The sequence below is a fragment of the Parasteatoda tepidariorum genome, chromosome 2, assembly GCF_043381705.1.
Source record: "Parasteatoda tepidariorum isolate YZ-2023 chromosome 2, CAS_Ptep_4.0, whole genome shotgun sequence".
NCBI lineage: Eukaryota > Metazoa > Arthropoda > Arachnida > Araneae > Theridiidae > Parasteatoda > Parasteatoda tepidariorum.
The window spans coordinates 15,692,766-15,708,791 of NC_092205.1; the positions used below are offsets into that span (position 1 = coordinate 15,692,766).

General features: G+C 29.2%; 1 protein-coding gene across 4 annotated transcripts in view; it reads right to left on the reverse strand.

The window, feature by feature from the left end:
• LOC107441572 (uncharacterized) overlaps positions 1–16,026 on the reverse strand; it is a 334,007-nt gene that overhangs the window by 160,673 nt on the left and 157,308 nt on the right. The window lies entirely within an intron of this gene.

Consider the following 16,026-nt stretch of genomic DNA (forward strand, 5'->3'; position numbering starts at 1 on the left):
ATGACACTTTGAAAAATGACAATTTTTTAGTAATTTTAAGTGTCCCTAATAATTTGGAAGGGTACTGTATATATATATATATATATTACAATCAGTTATTTAATCTCACCAAACCAATCCTAACCAAAGTAATGTCGATATACTTATTCGAGAATAGCGTGCAATATATCTTAGCTAAAGTTAAAAGAAGAAGAAGAATTGATATCTCATTCAAGAGAAACACATGCTTCGCAACGCATTAAGATAACTACTCGAGATAATGAAAATGTTGAAGAACACCGTTTAGTATCCAATCAATCGAATGTTACGCGATCGAAGAAAAAAAAAAAAGAAAAGGAAGACTACATTAAGAGGGTTGGGCGTCCATGGCTGAGGCGCGAGATGACCTCGTGAGGGAAAAGAATGAAGAGCTACTTGATCCCAGAGAACCAGTATCCCGAGCACTGGAGGCAAAGGGCAAAATATTCTTCCGCATCTGATGATGAGGGGGCATTGATCTTCAGAGGAGGGTGAAGAGGCATATTTGAATGGGTTTCTCATTTGCATGCGGGATGCCTATGAGCAAAGTCTGTGGCAACACCTGTGACTTCTTCAACGACGGTCCATAGGAATTTTTAGTCTTAGATATTTCGCTAATTTCAGATCTAGAGATGGGACAATTTTAAAATCAATTTCGTTGAAATAATGTATATTTAATACTTACAAAACTTTTACCAAACAAATATAGACTTCTGTTTTTGATGATTATTACTATAATTGCATAATTCGTTAAATTGCTTTAACAACGTAGATTATTTAGAACTGTGATTCTCAACCCCATTGCTATAAGAACCTGTAAATTATTTCAGTCCTTCATCGTAGACCGTTTAGGTTAGTAAATAGGTCTATTGGCCTAAATGTACAAAATTGTGGTGCAATTTTTTGACCAGTTTGCTTCTGATCATTCACGTAAGCTTTTTTTTACAATGAAAATGCCTAGCAGTGAACTGATCCTAAGGACACGGTTCCCAGTAGATCACCGAAGTCAAGCATCATTGGCTGCCGCCAGTAAGAGGGTGGGTCACCACTTCGATCAGCCTACGTTGGAACCGAGGTTGCGCGGGATCGGTCCTCGTTAAACAGTTCTACGGTAAAAAGCTCGACTGCGCTCGCAGGTAGTCGGGTTACCAAAGCAGGGGCGCCATCCCTTCTTCAAAGGATCAAAATTGCGATGGCAAGTCTTCGGATCGTCCTCAGGGATGATTCCCAGACCGTCGCCAATAGCTCATTGTGCAGCTTTGATGCGGCGTAAAAAAAAGTACCTTACAATGAAAAAATTTTTAATCATGAACCTATTTAAATACGCGGACCTCAAGTGAATGGTGATTGCAGACAATCGGTTGGAAGACGATGTTTCAAAATGAATTTCGAATAATAATTTTATTATTTATTACATTTAATAGAGGGAAGGCTTTATGTATTAGTTTATTTCATTAAATTCTTTTTTAAATGAGAATTATTAAGGAATAATTATTATTGCACATTTCGTAAATTTTTTTCTTCAAAGCAGATTACTTATAATGAGTTTGTAATACTTGTCTCATGGTTTATTAAATTTAATACAATTAAGTTTAAATTATTAGTTCATTCCATTAATTATTTTTAGAGGTAAAAATATGAATTTGAATGAATATGTTTAAAGTTATTTTTTAAATGAATCTCTCTCTCTACACCAAAAAAATGTCTTGCCGTCAGCGCCGCTGTTTCAGAAACTGTGCATGTTTCTCATTCACTTAATGCAAAGATTATTGCATCAAAGAAAATGACATTTAAGAATATAATTTTACCCTCGCAATTTTAGGTCTAAAAATAAGTTACATGCTTAAGTTTGCTTTAACTTTGAAATAGTTTAGTAGAAATAAAATGGTTTTTCTTTATAGTTTCTGATATTTTCTGTTGTTGATGTAATCAGTAAAATTATAATTTCTCTAGCCATATATGCTTAAGTTTAAAGTTAGAAAGATCTTGATCTTTGTATGAGAAAGTTAGGAAATTATTTGGGAGATATTAAAGTTCAAAGCTCTTTTCCATTATTTTCTATGAAATTCATTAATATAATAATAAAAGATTTATGAAAAATTCGTATTTAAGCAAACAAAGCCAAACAATCTTCTTCCTAAAAACAAAAACAATTACCTTAGTTTTTTTAATATTAAATATGAAGTTAGAAGGAGGAATGGATTTCTTTTTAATTATTTAAAGTAATATTGAGAAATTTTTAAACTTTTGTTTCGATGGTTTTTTTTTCTCTCTCTTCTTCTGTGATTCGCGAATCGCCCATTTCCCTCGAGAGGAAAAGATAAATTTAGCAATCTGAAAATTAAAAATTCATACCACATGCACGAATAATAAGTCCTACTAAATATTTTTAACTTACAGACTTAAAATTTGCGTCCAAGGCAGGAATATCAATTCATTCTTATATCTTTATTTTTTCCGCTTTATTCATAAACCATCCCACTGATGGTTGGAATAGTAAAATGAGAGAGCGAAAATGGCGATCCCATTTTGTTAGACTTTAAACTTGCTTTCTCAGAAACAATAATGTAAGAAGCATGAATTGAAATTGAAATGAGTAAAGTTTAGTTTTGTTGCTTCATATCAAAAGTTTTTATGATAAAATTTAAAATAATAAGAAAAAAATTCAAAAAATAATTATTTTAATTATAAATTAGAATAAAGGAATAGTTATTTATTTTATCAATTTTTCGTGACAAAAATGTTACATAAGATTATATTTAGTGTACTCAGTACCAAAGACACAAGAGAGAGTTGTAAAAATACGAAAAAATATGAATGCATGGTTAGATTTTACAAATAGTTTCATTGCTAGTTATGCTTTTTAGTAAATTTTAACCATCCACTTTAAACACGTTGTTATAAAATGTGTCAACAATTTCCGTTAAATATACCTCCAGTAAAGCATAAATATATAAATAAAATAAAATAAGTTTTTAAACTAAAATGAAATATAGCAGGGCAATGAAAATAATTGCATTTTACTTTTAAGCAAAACTGATTTTCTATCAAACTCTATTTCTTCTTAAAATGCGATAAAATTTAAAAATGAAATTAAATTTAAACAGTTTGTAAAATAGGCAATATTCAATCTTTTTTACATTTTCAAATTTAAATTATTTTTTCTAATGTAAAAAATACCATTTATTAATTATTTTTATTCAAAAACTGTCTATAATAAAATTTAAATGGAAAATAACGCAGCTTGATATTACCGAATTCTTAAAAAAAAATTATCCCCCCCAAAAAAAGTCAAGGTGAATTCATTCTTATGTGCAAAAACCACTAAAAAGTCTAAGTTCACTATTTGTCTAAGCACGCGTACTTAGTTCTTTTATACTGAAGTAGAACAAAAATAAAGGTAATACGGATATCATTTAACTTTTTTTTAAAAAAATGAACAGTTAATAATAAATTTTCCAACTGTATATACTCCTATCATACTACAATTACAGTTTAAATCATTCCAAGATCGCTAAAAAGTTGGGTTTGAACTTTTTTTTTCCTCAAACGCAAGGTTTAAATCCACTATATGATTAAAATACCTCATTATTTCATTTTAAAATGTAGTAAAATATAAAAATAAAACGGATTTTAAAGCAACTTATAAACAAGGTTGATATCATAGCTTCTTCAAATTTAAAAATATAAATCATTATTTTTAATAAGAAAAAAAATTCATTATTTTTTCTTTCTTCTATATCTCTCCATAATGAAAAATTACATAAAAAAACACAATTTGCTGTGCCATTTTCATTTGTTTCTATTTTTGTGCAAAATTGTCAAAGATTATTTATTGTTTTGGTACAAAAATACTAAAAGTAGAAAATAACGTTTCTTTATTTTATGCACGATTTAATTTAAACGGAACACACAAGGAATTCCAGAATTTGACCAAGCATGCAAAGTTTGTTCTTTTCAAATAAGGTAGGTTAAAAAAAGAGTTACAATGGGACAAAATTTAATTAATTTTTTTGAAGTTAACGAAAAAGAAAAAATGCTACTGATACTATTTTGAGGTATTGAATTAACAAAAACTCCTGTGGTAGATGAACACGACTGAACTCGTGGCATGCTACAATTTAAATCAGTTTCAGGTCGCTAAAAACTGGTAATGCAAAAAGAACGTTCTGATAGGGCAGAAGAGCAGTTCGAAGTACCCCTCCCCCCCCAGAAATAAATAAAAACTCGTATTCGAAAAGATGGTTTGGTAGACAAAACATGGATGTTGTTTACTTTGTAAACAACACTTTTTTCTTACTTTAAACGTCCTTCGCTTCATTATTTGAATAACTCCTTTTTTAATGTTTAACTTTCTGCTCATTGATTCATTATTTTTTATTGATAAAAAGCGAAATACTTTTAAGGAACAGATTAAAGTTTTTCTTGAAAATTATTATTATTATTATTATTATTAATTTTTTTTTTGCACGGAAAATATTAAAAATGCCACGTTATGTTCATGAATAGGAAAACTAGTTTTCATATTTAACAGTAGTAATTGACATTACATCATATTTAATTTATACTACATTATATATTATTTATAACTTCGCACAATTTACAGTTTCGCTAAATTTAAAAAGTTTATGCAACATACAACTCTGCTCAATTTACAATTACGCGCAAATTAAACGGAGAAAAAATTCTAATAAAATTACCGTATTTGTAATTGTAATAACATTTCTGGTTAAAAATAAATGAAATAAACATAATTCTGGTTATGAACCCGTAATATACAGTATTCAGACCATTCATTCGGTCATTCGCAAAATAACAGTTAACGAGAAATTCCGGTATTAAAAATTATAGTTCTTATTACCACACATTCAGTAGAAATGCAAAGCTGAAAAGCAAATTTAACCGAATAAAAGGATTATATGCCATGCTCTAATGCATCTTGGTAAAATTACCACATTTTGCAGCACTGTCAAATTTTGCCAAACAGTATATTAAAAAAACCATAAGCCCTCCGGTAACACAGTAGGTTAAGGTGTCACTCACGCCGATGGTTAGAGAGCTGGTGTTTGTAAGTTCGATCCTGGTGGCTCAAGAACAACGCATATACGCAACAAGGTGCACGTTAAATCTGTCGTGGCTGAAAGTTCCTTCGTTGGTTGTGGAATTTCAAAGAGAGGGGTGCCATTTCAGGTGCCGTCCACGTCGTCTGATCAGGATCAAAGTTATGTGGCATTCCTATTATGGACGTTGAAAGATAGAGCCCTAAAAATGGGGCTAGGTGTTTGGGTGTCGCTGCTAATTTTATTAAAAGTTTCAACCAAAGTTCTTTCAAATTCTCAGTGTACAATTACTCTTCAATTTTGCGCGAGTCTACGACGAATTGTCTTAATACGAGTTTTGCTCATGATGAATTGTCGCTATGATGAATTGTGGGCGAATCATTGACGCAGCAGTTTCGTATATTATAAATTGAAAACCTAGTATATTTATATATTTATTTTCGCTTCATTTCGAAAAATTGCTTTTAATTTTTTAAGAGATTCTCTTTGTATACATTATTGAGTTTCAATTTCAAAACTGTTATTGTTAAGTGCTTTGAAATTAAAGTTTTGAAGTGAATTTTTAATATGCATATTTCTAACTTCATTATAATCGAAGGAGGGAAAAAAACATATGTTTTGAATTCCTCTAAAAGTTCTATTGCCAAAAGAAAAGAATTTAACGCATAATTTTACAAAAAACAAGCTCTTGCAAATTCAAAAATAAACAAATGAATAATTTAAATAAAAATTCGAATTTTAGAAAAGTTCAGGGTGAAATTGTTTGAAAAGCCGGGATCTTTTGGTAAATAGCATATGAGCTTCTAATTTACATAAGCTTCAACTTTATGTGACTCAAAAAGGGGTGAAAAAAAATAATCTTTTGTACTTCTCTAAAAGTTCTATTGACAGAATAAAAAAAATTTAACACATTATTTTATGCGTAACCAGCTTTAAAGAAAGGCACACACAAATAAAGAAATGGATTTTGAAAAGTCGAGGGCAGAATTCTTTGAAAATTTGGGGTCCTTAACAAAAATGAACGTTAAAAAATTTAATTTTATTCATCTTAATTATTCTTTAAAAAAAGGAGGTATTTTTGTTCGATTCAAACGATTGTAACGAATGTTGCCTTTTTTTCTTCTTCTTCTTGTGAGCGTATTTTATGGATGAACTTTAACCGAAAACCTTCTCCGATTCAGTTTAATATTGTAAGTGACAAGTACTTTTGTTAGTTAAAGTCCAGCATCTGTCACGACTATTCTGAGTGTTTTCGAAGTACTTTAGAATAATCCGTGTCTCAAGATTCCGGATCTCCTTGAACCGCCGGCTGCTGTCACTCCTGATGCTGATCAAAAAGCATTTTTCTTTCTTTTTTCAAATCCGCATTATATACTTATGAAGAATCACAATTTCAACGTTTTTATTCCCATTTTTTTAAATTCTATTTGCGGGTCTTGTTTTGTTACTTTAATTGATTAGTCAGCACCCTAGAGAGTCATTTTATTTTCTCGTCACTTTTTTTTTATAGCGTTCTCACGTACTTATGCTATTGAAGAGCTACTTTAAAGAATACCATACGTTAATACGCTATTTTGAGGATCAAAAACGTTTTTGTCATAAGTCTCTTCTCTTATTAATAGACTCTATAAATAGTAGCTAACAAAAAATGCTGCCAAATGAAACAATAAATTCTGTTTCTTTCATTAGAAAAAAATTTTAAAAATATTTTGTACATTATTTTATAAAATACGGTGTTTCCTTATAGGGAGAGGTTTAACCAACTCTATTATTTTTAAACCTCAATGTTTATTTAGCTGATGAGGATGAGATTGATATCTAGCGAGAAACGCATCATCTGGTAAAATGACCGCACTGTGTGGCAAAAAAAAAAATATTATTCTGGTTAATAAAACCAAAATATAAGGTACTTAAACCATTCATTTGGTTATTTTTCCGTTCTTATGGTAACGGTTTACCGAAAATTCTGGTTTTCAAATTTTAGTTCTTTTTTCAAATTTATATAGTTCTACAAATGTGGAAAAGTAAATTTAAAATCATATTCTTTTGTTAGTTTTACAAAGTTAGTTTTACCAAAAGTCCTTTTACCAAAATCCAAGCTTCGATAAAAAAAAAAAAAATACCTCGTTTCTTGGTGTTCCCATAGGGCCGGAAACACGTTCAATTTTACAATAGTCTGATGGTTTTGAATATCATTTTTTTATCCGTGATTACAACAGTAAGTTCAAAACTCGCATTTGATGTAGCCAGATAATGAAATTTTATTTGTTCTTCCCCTGCCATTTGCTTTGTTTACTTAAATCAATATATTAACTTCTTGAGATACATGCACACTATTATCGGAAAAGATTTGATACACTTCAAGGAAAATACATTTTCTTCTGTCTTTACAAAGCGATTTTCGATTTAAATAAAAACGATTGGTATTTTCAATTACTATAAAAAATTATAAGAAAGAAAGGTAATAAATTACATTCAAGTAACGTTATGGACAATTTTATGGCGTATAAATATCATAGTAATTATGAGTCCAGTGGTTTTTGTTTCATGATCAAAATATAAAGAAATACACTATAAAAATATCCTTCAGTGGGACCAAACACGTTAAAATTTTAAATTTATAACTTTTATGTAAAAATTAAAAATAACTAAACAATGTAACTATATTAAAGGAATTTAAATTTTTAATAAAAATATTTTACCGCATTTAGAAGTTTAGTTTTTTTTAAGCTACAGTTTTTTTAAATAAAAATCACATTTTCTGCATAATTTAAATCTCAGACAGTGAACTAATTATTTACTTTAAAACTCCCTATTTTAACCTGTTTTTATTTACATACTTTTTTACAAAATTACAAGTTTGACTCCTCTTACTAAATCAATGATTTTGACAAATACTCCTGTCAAACAGAATCAAGCAATAGCGTAAAAACAACTGAATTTTTTTTCAAGAGAACTTCTGACTGAATTTTTCTGAATTTTCAACTGAATTTTTATTTTACAGATGTCTCAATTTACTGATTCATAATGTTAAACAATTTCAAGATTGTTATCTCTCATTATTAAATGAATAGTTGATATTTCTTTAGAAGCAAATAATTATTATAAATTTTTTTGGATATTTAATTATTTCCGTAGAGTTTTCATCATTTTTTTTTATTTCTCGTGAGTCAAAGCACTATTAAACAGACCACCATCTATTAAATTACGGGCCACCCATGAGTCTTTAATAAAACAATTTCTAGCATTCTTTTAATTACATGATATGACTTTAAATAATTAAAACAGCTGCATACTCGTTAAACTGCTATTAGCAGGAAAGTAAAGTTATTAATAAAGTTATCTTGGACTTTAATGACCTTAAAATGTCCTTAAAATAGCAAAAAAGAACAATAAAAACGTAAAAAGTTGTCAATATAATTTAAAAAAAAATTTCTACGCAATTAATGTGAAATTTCATCTCTTACCCATTTATATTACTTCGTATGTATCATGCATATTAAAATAAATCAGATTCAGTTTTCATTAAAGTTTGAAGCGAATGTTAAATACAAAAATAGCAAAAGAAAAGAGAAGAAGTGAATTTATTTATATATTTATTTATTTTTATTTTTTTTGTTACAAGAACTCGCACACTTATTTTTATAACATACATAGGGGCTAACTTATAGATTCAATTAGAAAATATAACAACATTTATATTCTAACGTAAAAATTTTATTTTCCACTAATACTTGTAACGATTAAAAAAAATGCTTTAATATAAAAAAATATCTAAAATTTTAGAAAACTCTAAAATGAAAAAATAAATCCCAGTCTCAAAAAATTCCCCCAATTTTTTTTTATTTTGAAAAATGTTTTAAAAGAGCAAAAAAAAAAATTCAAAAATGCATTTAAGAAAATCATCAAAACTAGGACCTTAGTTAGAACTTTACAATAACCTTTTAAATATGCATTTTTATAAAGTATTATTATATGTTTTGTTATTTTTAAATTTTCGATTTCGCTTATCATTGCATAAAAAAATATACTCAAGATGATCAGAATGTGATACCTTTACCGTGTTTCTGGCCCTATGGGAACACTAAATTATCTCATTAATTTTTATCGAAGCACTGTGGTAATGAAATTAACAATAAAATATGATTTTATAATATGTGATAAAATTTGGTAAATGTGGTAAAATATGGTGATTTTATCATGATATATTAGAGAACGGCACAAATAGCATTCATTCGGTTAAATATACTTTTCAGTTTTGTATTTATTAAATATGTGGTAATACGTAATTTGTGGTAATTTCAAAACCAGAATTTTCGGTAAAGCGCTACCATAAGAAAGGAAGAATTACCACATGAATGGTTTTAAAACCATATATATTGGTTTTATTAACCAGAATTATGGGGTTTTTTTCATACCAGAAATGTCATTACAATAGAATACGGTAGTTTCACATTAATTATTTTATCTCCGTTTAATCATTAAAAGTGGTTATTTATTCTTTTATGCAAAAATTTGCCCACTAAATGAGTATATGTGCAACCAGTATTGTTTTCATATAAGACAAAATCCAAATAAGTATTTTAAAGGAAGAATTAGAAAATACTTCTTTTATATCCAAATTGCTTTATATGTTTCAAAATATTTAAATAAAAATTTAATCTAAAGTACTGGTGCAATAATTTCAAAAGCGCTTTATTCTATAAAAGACAGAATTAGATCAAGATAGTTTCTTATTAACATTGTATTTATTTAACAAACAAGCATTTTGTATTTTTTTTTTTGTTTTTACTTTTAAACGAATATAAAATTCTATAACAATTTACTAACCACCCTATATTTTGAAACCTTAAAAGTATTTTTTCACATTAGTTTAAATTAGTATTGACCATTTTAGCAAATAGTGCTGTTTAAAATTTAAGTTCTAAACAAACACTTGCTTGTGAAATTGGAAAATATTTAACAGGTAAAAATAATCTTTCTTTATTGAGTAAAAAATAATAAAAGTAAAAAAATAATAATTGTAAAAAAAAAATAATAATAATAATAAATAAAGCTCTTTTTTGACACTTGAGACCAAAATCGTGACTAAGGTGACCACATCCAATGAAATCGTGATTCAAAAAAAAAAAAAAAATAGAACAACCTGACTAATATTTGAGGTAACGTCAAGATTTTCATCAAAAAGAAATTTCTTTAGATATGCAAATCTAGGCAATAATGCTATCGACTCAAATACATTTATAACCTAAAAATTGTGACCTGGAATCATAGCTATCTAATTTTCTTTTCCTCTTTTACTAAAATCAAATAAGTGTTAATAATTTAACTTTATGTAACTTAAAGGCCGTTACAACGTCAATATTCGCGCTGTAATTGTCGATTTAACGAGGCTGTTATTGTAAGCAGGCATACATAATTAATGTTAGTTTGCTTATAAGTAGCAAAAACTTGAGTGTATAATTGATTTAGACGTCATTGGTAAAACTCAATTTTTGATTTCAATGGTGATTTCAATCAAGAAGAGAAAAAATACAGGTGGAGATATTTTATGCGTGTGGCACCCGAGATTCTTAGAAATAGCAAACGATTTTTTTTTCTTTTGTCACGTGGAATCGGTGATTTTTCCATACGTTTGCTTTATGAAAGTTTGAGAAAAGAAAGAAGAAAATAAGGTGAATTGATGCTGGTTTTTCACTTCAGTGTATTATTAACCAATATAAATGAAAAAATTTCTTTCGCCTTTTTTTTGTTGTTTACTTGAACAACATAAAAATGCATTTTTCTTTAAAAAAGGAAAAATAAATTTTTGCAATCACGTAAGATAAGCAATTTATTAACTCGCTATAAACATACCATTTTTTGTATCCTTAACATTAGCAATTTGAGGGTAACGTGTCGTAATAGCGACATTTTGTATTATGTTGTACTCGTAAATCGAGTTTTAACTGTCCTTATATTGCAAATCACCAACGTAGGCTTTAATTCCTCTAATAATAACTTCTATTTCGCATTTTTATGTTTGTTTACGACCTGAACAAAGTAATTACCTGGTAACAAAAAGTAAAAGGCCAAATATGCATAGTAACTTGTTAAAAAAATAAACTTTATTAATCAATCTTTATAATTATTTTATATACCAACCTTAAAACAATTTTAGCTTAAAAAGTTAAATTTGGCTAACAAAAAGACGTTACATTTGAAAAAAAAATTTAGTGGCAATTAACTACAATTGTAATAAACGTTATTGATCATACGAAATAAATATTACTGAATTAAAATCATAAATAAACAAACTATTACATTAAGGCAAAATTGATTTTTAATATTTCCGTATCATAATTATTACAGGACTGAAATCATAAATAAACGATTGTTTTTTTTATGAGGCAAAATGGACATTGAATGTTATCTCATCATAATTTAAACATTCATTTGATTTTAATCCAAACCGACGTAATACTTCACCCGAAAGAAGAAGAAAAAAAATCATTCTCCATAGGATGGTCAATTTCCCACGATTAGGAAAGGGGTGGATGAAACCCCACACCCAATCAAACGATTTTTTAATAACATCTACTGGTGCAACATTACATGTTAAACGTTGTCTTGCTGGACGGTTTTTTCTCACAAAATCTCTTTCTTATTCTTTGGTAGTTTTTTAAGACAAAAGTGAACAGAGACCACCATGCAAGAATTTTTTTTTTTTTTGGTGTTTGTGTTCCACCAAGTAAGATATATCCCTTTATAGTGAGAAGGGCGTTTTCCCTCTTCGATTAGATATGTAAAAAGCAAGTGATTGAAGATCATCAAAAAAGTATCGGGTGTAAACCTTTTAGACCCTTCCATTCATTTTTCATGCTTCGATTTCATTCAGTGGCAGGTTGATGCATTTTTGAACACCTGTAGGGTGGCATCGGATTGTTCGAAATCTGATGGCAATTACTTGGTGTCCAGGTTCAAGCCGCATGCGATTCATTTAATAATTTGTTTTTAGTTCTTAGGTTATCTATTGTCATGACGTGATTTCCTGTTTTTGGTTCGAAAGGGAAATAGAATGCAAGTGATCATTTTCTTTAAAAAAATTTTTTATTTTTATTTTAAATGTTTAAAATTTTGCAATGGAAGAAAAATAATTTGATAAGGAAAATGAGGTAAAATTTTAATCACATGTTTAAAAATTTCAGATTTTTTTTTTAATTAAAACAAAAATATTAGAATGCTGGTACTTCGGGAAGTATTTTTTTCAATTAAAAAAAAGCTTGTATAGATCAAGGAGTCTAAACTTTTTAAGACCTATAAGAGCTTATTTTTCAAATAACCTTTGTTGTTGCTTTTTTTTTTTTTGCTTTGCTTTAGAAAACGGCACAAAGACAATTAATATTTTGATTTAATAGTGTTTAAAAATAATCTAAAAAATATAGCATTTTACTCTCTTTTCATTTTTCATTTTTCAAAATTTTATAATTAAAAAAATCAATTCATTATTGTCAATTAATCAAAATAAAGCATATCCTCTTATTCCATTTACTCTCATAACTCGTCAATATAAAGTATTTCTCCATCAACAGTGGCTTCTTTCTATTAATACCTCGCCTGAGTTTTGTACTCCCATGAAAGATAACACTGAGAAACAAATTTTTGTTGCATTTATACAAATACTTGATCTTACCTAATTCGAGCGTAGGGATTCCACGCCTTAAATAAGTTTTACTCCAAAACCTACAATTTTTTTTAAAAATCCCCTTTCAACCACTGGCCAGAAGTAACGCACTACAAGTAGTGAAACTACTGTAGTCGCTACTTTTTTTTCGTAGTTTGTAGTGTAATAGGCTACTTTTTTTTAAAAAAGGAAGTAGTGAAGTGAGATACAAGAAGAAAAAAAAAAACAATAGTTTGTAACGATTCCTGTCAACTACTTTAAACGTTAGTTGAGAAAAGAAGTACTGTTCTAACGCATTTAATTTTTCGAGTTGGATGGCTGCAAATCTTCGCAGGTTCGTCAACGGATGCAATGAAAATGACCCTGTAGCTGTAGCTGAGCGTTAACAGAAATTATCACGTATAACTAACATATAAACTAGCCATTACTTAAAATAGATAATTTGTCACTTTGGACACACTTTCATATGCGAATACACTGTCGTGAAACATTCTTATTTCAAAGAAACGGAACGTATTTTCGATACACTTAATTCCTAAGAGGAAATGAAGGAGCATTAAGCAATTAAAGCGATGCTATTACTTGGTAATTTTGCATTTCTTAAATGAAATATTCGCTATCGAAAAATGTATAAAAGTTGACGGTTAAATGAAGAAATTCGAAAAAAATATCTTGGAAAAACAAACTCGCTCTTGTAAACATGAATAAATATTCCTTAATTATTCCCTTATATTATTCAAAACCATTTTGAACATGGGTGCAAATTAAGTTCTTCAGCAAAATTTGTCTTATTAAAGTAGTGAAGTAGTTATTACAATTTCAAAGTAGTTTGTAGTCACTACATTTAAAAAAATAGCTGTATTTAACTAAAATTTGTAACAAAGTAGTTGTAGCTGTAGCAAACTATAAAAATAATGTAGTTTTCCCCAACCAGTGGTAGCAACATCTATGCGACCCTCTGTTATATACAACGTTTCTAAACTTAAACATTTCAACCACAAATAGACTGAAAATTCCATTTAAAAAAAGAACTGTTGCTTGGAGAGAGAAAGATGAGAAAGTATCCAAGATGTATTTAAAAAAATAGTTGTAGTTAACTACATTTGTAACAAAGCAGTTGTAGTAAACTATAAAAATAATGTAGTTTTCCCTGATCAGTGGTCGCAGCATCTATGCGACCTCTGTTATATATAACGTTTCTAAACTTAAACATTTCAACCACAAATAGACTGAAAATTCCATTTAAAAAAAGAACTGTTGCTTGGAGAGAGAAAGATGAGAAAGTATCCAAGATGTATTTAAAAAAATAGTTGTAGTTAACTACATTTGTAACAAAGCAGTTGTAGTAAACTATAAAAATAATGTAGTTTTCCCTGATCAGTGGTCGCAGCATCTATGCGACCTCTGTTATATATAACGTTTCTAAACTTAAACATTTCAACCACAAATAGACTGAAAATTCCATTTAAAAAAAGAACTGTTGCTTGGAGAGAGAAAGATGAGAAAGTATCCAAGATGTATTTAAAAAAATAGTTGTAGTTAACTACATTTGTAACAAAGCAGTTGTAGTAAACTATAAAAATAATGTAGTTTTCCCTGATCAGTGGTCGCAGCATCTATGCGACCTCTGTTATATATAACGTTTCTAAACTTAAACATTTCAACCACAAATAGACTGAAAATTCCATTTAAAAAAAGAACTGTTGCTTGGAGAGAGAAAGATGAGAAAGTATCCAAGATGTATTTAAAAAAATAGTTGTAGTTAACTACATTTGTAACAAAGCAGTTGTAGTAAACTATAAAAATAATGTAGTTTTCCCTGATCAGTGGTCGCAGCATCTATGCGACCTCTGTTATATATAACGTTTCTAAACTTAAACATTTCAACCACAAATAGACTAAAAATGACATTTTAAAAAAATATTGTTGATTGGAGAAAGAAAGATGGAAAGTATCCAAGATATATTTTTAAAAAAATTCCTGCAACAGAAGAAAAAAAATGTGTTCCCCCGTGTAATTAATTCCCCGACACGAAGCCATAGGAAAACACTTTAAACGATCCTCTTCAAATATCACTTACAGACCAAGTAGAGGGTTTGCAAGTAAAACTGATGTGTGTCAAAAGCTATTTAAAATAAACAACAAAAAAATGGAATAAAATAACGACAAACGCCACCTCAAGAAGGGATGTCACTTGGTCGGGTCGCCCAGAGACTATTCAAGTCACCCCACGGGCTCTCGCTTCTACAGACAATAATGAATATTTAAATCGTTTAACTATTTCGTTCACGTTCCTCTCTTCTGTTCGTGAGGAATTTTTGCAAACAGATTTCGAGAACAGCAGACGATAGGGGTAGAGGAGCGGTTGCAAAAGGATGAAATTCCAGTAGCTTTTGGCAAGTCACTCCTTATGCTGATTTGATGCCGTGCATGATCCTTTCTTTTCGATTTGATGTATTCGGAAGATGGTTCGAATAAAAAGGGGTAGGGCCCTCTCAGAGTTCTACGACTGGAAAATCACCTCCATCAGGCTGAAGGATTTATGGGGAGATGACCTTGATGTATGTAATTCATGTTAGTTTTATAGTCTATGGTCCACAGGTGTTAATGACTGTCGTTTGGCTGTAATTGTTTTTATAGTGTGCATTTTATGATGAATCGATGAGTTTTTATGATGAGAGTGGGAGGCTCAGTGGAATCTTCGAGAATAATGAAGACGCCTCAAATTCCAAAATGGGATTTTCCATCATTAAGAAATATTTTCCAAGGGAAAAAAAGGAGCAACAAAGAGGAGAAATGAAAACATAGAGGTGTATTTCGATGACTTTTTTTCTGTCTACATTGAACAGAACAAAATTCTTAATCGCCTGCCAGATGTTCTGATAGATTTTTACTTTGTATGCGAATTTTTCAGAACTTTAATGTTTCAGAAGTCAATTCGAGCGTTGAGATTATTAAAAAAAACGACGTACATCCAACATCCAAATCAGCAACATTTTTGCGTGAATGATTTGGAACTTCTATCCTTTGAAATTTGAGTTAAATTCTTTAAACTAACCGAATATGAACAATTCACTTGAATCAGAAAAGAGGGCAACGGTTATTTGAGAGCAAGAAATGGATACACATTCTGAAAAGTTTGCTTTTTTTTGTCAATAAATTATTTAGTTTTTTGTAGTAGAAAAATATTTGATGACTCTTTTAAATTATTAAAAATTATTTTTTACTTTTCTTTGAATTACGGTTATGGATTGGCAGTTGCATTTAGTTAGAAATGTGCTCTTT